This window comes from Schistocerca americana, chromosome 2 (genome assembly GCF_021461395.2).
Source record: "Schistocerca americana isolate TAMUIC-IGC-003095 chromosome 2, iqSchAmer2.1, whole genome shotgun sequence".
Taxonomy (NCBI): Eukaryota; Metazoa; Arthropoda; class Insecta; order Orthoptera; family Acrididae; genus Schistocerca; species Schistocerca americana.
Window position 1 is genome coordinate 192,571,067 of NC_060120.1, and position 5,391 is coordinate 192,576,457.

The following is a 5,391-nucleotide window of genomic DNA, read 5'->3' on the forward strand; positions in this document are numbered from 1 at the left end:
GCCAAATTCTGTCCAACTGGCGTGTTGGATCGTCAAAATTCCGAGCTGGCCAGGTTAGGGTTTGGCAAACACGAAGACAAGCAGTAGGAACTCTCGCCATTTGCGGGCCGACATTATCTTGCTGAAACTAAAGTCCAGGATGGCTTCCCATGAAGAGCAAGAAAACGGCACGTAGAATAGCGCCGACGTACCACTGTGCGTATGGGATGCCAACCAAAGCGGTCCTGCTGTGAAAACAAATGACACCGCGGACCATGACTCTTGGTTGTCGGCCTGTATGGCGGGTGACCGTCAGGTTGACAACCCAACGCTGTCTGGGCCTTTCGCCTGGAATCTCATTGACTCCTCCGAGTTACGGTTCAAATATCTGCGCGGGTCCATTGCTGGGGCTGATAACTTGGAAATGTATCTTTTTCTCCTTAAAACACGAGGTGAAGTTGGCGGCGCTTCCTTGTAACAAGCGATACGACATGGGACGATCAGGTAAAATCAGTAGTAGGGAAACTAAATTGATGATCTGATTTCTGGAAGGATTCTGGAAAAGTGATGTGCATTTGTAAAGGAAATCGCATACAATATGCTTATGCGATTAGGACTCCTTATCATGAAGGCATGACAACATACATGGTAACAATTCAGACAAGTGCTGCCAATATCGTAACAGTTGGGTATAGCCCACACCAAAGTGTAACACAACTGTTCAGAGAACTTAAATGGGAATTCGCGCCGGCCGGAGTGGCCGTGCGGTTCTGGGCGCTGCAGTCTGGAGCCGAGCGACCGCTACGGTCGCAGGTTCGAATCCTGCCTCGGGCATGGATGTGTGTGATGTCCTTAGGTTAGTTAGGTTTAATTAGTTCTGAGTTCTAGGCGACTGATGACCTCAGAAGTTAAGTCGCATAGTGCTCAGAGCCATTGGAACCATTTTTGGGAATCCTTGGAAGAAGACTTAGTTCTCATGATACCTTGTGGGGTAAATATAGAGAACCAGTATTCGAAGGCTACTGTAAGACCGCTATGCCGTCATCTTCAGCATCAGATAAAGAGAGGAGAGGTTAGGGCCCATATAGAGACGTATAAGACAGTCATTTTCCCCAGGATCAATATGTGAAAGTAATAAAAAAAGTGGTAAGATGTACCCTCAGCCATGTAGTACATAGTATCTGCGGTTTATTTACGTAGATACATAAACGCATAGCCAAGGCAGTAACCCTGATACGTCTGCAGGCTATGCCTCACTGGAGAGTCCAGAATTGAGACAAACACGAAGACAGTTACCCCTCATCGCTGAACGTGAAAGTGTCGGCTACAAAAGAACGACCTAGCTGCAAAACTTTATTTCCACAGCTACACACCGTAGGTTAGGGGCACAAGTGACGACTGACATAATTTTTAGACCACCGAGCCAACTAGTACAACCGGTTTAGATAATTATTACATCTGCAGGTAGCCTTGTTCTCCAGCTCCAGCACCCCATAATCCGCGCAAAGACATCGTCTTGCCGACGTACCCACAATCTAGCACTACAACTGCAGGTCGTACCGTACATCTGCGGCGTCTGCAGTTGCCAGTTTTCCCGTCCGTTCCATGTACAGTCGTCTCCAGGTCTCTGATTATATACATCTATCCGAGCCGTCTCATGTTAGGCTCCTCGCGTTACAGCATTAGTCTGCAAGCCACGCACAACGTAACCTGGTGCGCGCTCCAATCATATGACATCTGTTTTAGCTGGATGCGCCCCAACACGTTTTACTCCCCTAAATGTGTATACAAGCCCCTAGAAGCTGTTATGCTACTTATTGCACTCCTAACTTCGTACGCGCCTGTACAGAGGGATATAATTTCGGCAGAGGTACCAAAGTTGCAGTATTTTTCCTTATGAGTGTAGAAGTGAAAGTAGTTGTACACGGATGTTGTACATGGCTCCTCATATCCGTGAACTATTCTCGTGGTGAAAGATATTTTCCATAGCGAACAACATCATTCCATCATTTGCTGCTGCATTGGGATCAGCCAAAACATTGCTGATGGGGACATTGCTTCTGAGAATTTCGAATATCATAGACAGATGGTGGACGAAATAATAAAATACCACAAACCCAGTACCACGCCTAACTTGGTGTAGGAGAACAGTCGGGACTCAAAACAGCTTCCAGTCGTCTTGGATAAATTCACAGGTTGTTTATGGTTTTTAAGGTAATCTTATACCACTCTTCCTGCAAAATAATGGCAAGTTTAGACAACGACGATGGAGGTGGATAGCGATCAGGTACCCTTCTCTCAAAAGCAGATCACAAAGGCTCAATAATACAGAGATCTGGAGACTGTGGCGATCAGTAGAGATGAGACAGTTCATCCTCTTGCTCGTAAAACCAGCCCTGGACGTATGCTAGCTGTGGGAACAGGGGCTCAGTCGTCTTGGACATAGCTAGATAGCTTCAACGTTTGGGAACAAGTACTGCATGACTGGAGGGACCTGATCAGCAAAAGTCGTTACATAATCCCTGGCAATATTGGAACCTTGCATAGCGCCCATGGGGCCGATGTAATACCCCGATGTTGGTGCACAAATCACCACTGAACCCTGGCGTGTTTCACTCCTGTGACGTAAATTCGGCCAGACGTCGGAAACAGTATGAAACAAGACTCATCCATCTACAGTACTTTCTTCCATTGCTCAATAGTCCAGGTCTTGTGGCTTCGGCATCACGTTTTCATCTTACGGGCATTTGCATCATTGATGAGAGGTTTTCGAATTCCATCTGGCCCTGTAATTCCCTGTTTGTGGAGCTCCCTTCGCGTTGTCGTGGTGCCGACACGCATCGCCAATGTGGCATTCAGTTCTGCAGTGACTTTTGCAGCTGTCGCCCTCTAATGTTTCGTCACAATCCTCTTGAATGGCCGTCTGTCACGACCACTCAGCACACGCTTTCGTCCGCGTTGTGACGTAGCGAATGATATTTTTCCGCTTTCCCTTTATGCGGTATATATGTTTGATATGGTGTCTCTTAAAGCACCAAACATTTCTGCTGCCTTGGTTATGGAGTCACGCATTATGCGAGCATTAGCAATTTGCCCACGTTCGAATTAACTTAGCTCCGACAAAATGCACTCACAACTGGACAACCATGTACCCTTACTCATACCCCAGGCTTTCATATTGTCATAATAATAATTAAATCGAAACCCTTAGCTGCCAACAGGTGCTGTTGATATCCATCAATGGGGACAGCTGAAAATGTGTGCCGCGATCGGGACTCGAACCCGGGATTTCCTTCTTACATGGCAGACGCTCTATCCATTTGAGCCACCGAGGGCACAGAGGATAATGCGACTGCAGGGACGTATCCCTTGCACGCTTACAGTGAGACCCACATTCCCAACTGTCCATAACCTACATTCGTAGTGTACCTAACAGATATTTGCCCATCCACTCATTACTCGCGCCAGACTAAGCTGATGAGTCCCGTTAGAGTTCGGGAAAAGTGTGCGCATTCGCACAGGAGGAGGTCAATGTCCGGGTAGCCTTTAACTATATGAAGAATGTATGTGTTCCCAAAGAACAGATACCATTGATGACCGTGCAGCTTCTCTAGAATTAAATGACGATTAAATCGAAACCCTTAGCTACCGACAGGTGTTGATGATATATATCAATGGGGACAGCTGAAAATGTGTGCCCCGACCGGGACTCGAACTCAGGATTTCCTTTTTACACGGCAGACGCTCTATTCATCCGAGCCACCGAGGGCAGAGAGGATAGTGCGACTGCATGGACTTACCCCTTGCACGCTTCATATAGTGAAAGGCTTGCCGGCCATCGACCTCCTCCTGTGCGAATGCGCACACTTTTCCCGAACTCTTACGGGACTCGTCAGCTTAGTCTGGCGCGAGTAACGAGTGAATGGGCAAATATCTATTACGAACACAACGAATGTAGGTTGTGGTCAGTTGGGAATGTGGATCTCACGGTAAGCGTGCAAGGGATAAGTGTCGCACTATCCTCTGCGCCCTCGGTGGCTCAGATGGATAGAGCGTCTGCCATGTAAGCAGGAGATCCCGAGTTCGAGTCCCGGTCGGGGCACACATTTTCAGCTGTCCTCACTGATGCATATCAACAACACCTGTCGGCAGCTAAGGGTTTCGATTTAATTATCATTTAATTCTAGAGAAGCTGCACGGTCATCAAAGGTATCTGTTCTTTCGGGAACAGATACCATCTTCGTACATTTCATGTTCTACGTGGGAGACACTGTAATTTCTAACTATGGTTATCGGGAACTTTTACTTGGTTTTAAGGCAAGCGCTGGGACTACAAATCTTCCCCCCTCGCCCTCTTCCACCCATGCGTGCTCAATTAGGACTCTGTCTGCCCCATTCCCAGTTAGCCTGGTAATTGGCTGGCGTGATCCCGTCTCTGCAGTGGGTGAGAACTCCGAACAGACCGCTCTGCTTTCTGTGATAATTAATGAACAGTGTTAAAAACGGTGTTTGTGGGCTACGTTCACTTTTGGACTCCAGACGGTACGTATTTCTTCAGTGTTAAAATAAATTTCTATCAGAGTGGAAATTACTGCTTTGAATCCGATGAATGCTCACTACTGAGGTCAGGAGCTGTTTGTTTTATTACACCGAAGACACAATTTCAGCTATTTTGTCTGTATGAAGTTCACAGCATCTGTAGTGTAGAATTTATGCTAGACCGCCTCTCATGATGTCAGCTGTAGACTGCCTGTGACGAATCAATTAATGGAAAAGGTCTTTACATTTTTCGTATGGTTGCTGTTGTGACCGTGTGGTGCCACGCCGCAGGTGCAAATCGGAAGGAGAGAAACATATATCAATCTTCATCCGATTATAATCTTCTGTTAAATACTATCCTTCAGTAGCAGATCCTTTTCGCCATCAGGAAAGAGACCCAGAGATAATTTGGGTGTAGAATGTTGAATTCCGTTCATGGGAAAAAGTTGCTATCTAGCGAAACAAATGAAGTACGAATCAATCGATGTTCCAACAGTTCGATAATCTGTGGTGTCTGTGTCTTCTTTCATATGCCTTTGTGGTAAAAGTATCTTACGATATGTCATTGTCGAGTTCTTAAGCTTTTGAATAGCTGCCTTAATTGATATCACTAGCTGCACTTCGTTAATGTAGCGTAAATGTCAGTGTTCAAGTCCGCTATTAATCAACAGTCAGAGATATCACTCTCACCAAGAATCGGAATAAGGCGTGACCAAAATATCACACTGATATTCCTTATAGTTGGTTTGTAAAATATCAGTAAATATATAACACAGCGATCGTGTAAGTTGTTAAACAATGCGTAAATGATGTTAACAGATCTATTTAACTCATTTTGCCTAGCCCACTTGCACTGAATTCGCAACTCTCGTG

At 46.0% G+C, this 5,391-nt stretch overlaps 1 non-coding gene across 1 annotated transcript; it reads left to right on the forward strand.

The window, feature by feature from the left end:
- The first annotated feature begins 4,006 nt into the window (after nt 1-4,006).
- Trnat-ugu lies at nt 4,007-4,081 on the forward strand. Its single transcript has one exon. It is a non-coding gene; the product is annotated as a tRNA-Thr (tRNA).
- The last annotated feature ends 1,310 nt before the right edge of the window (nt 4,082-5,391 follow it).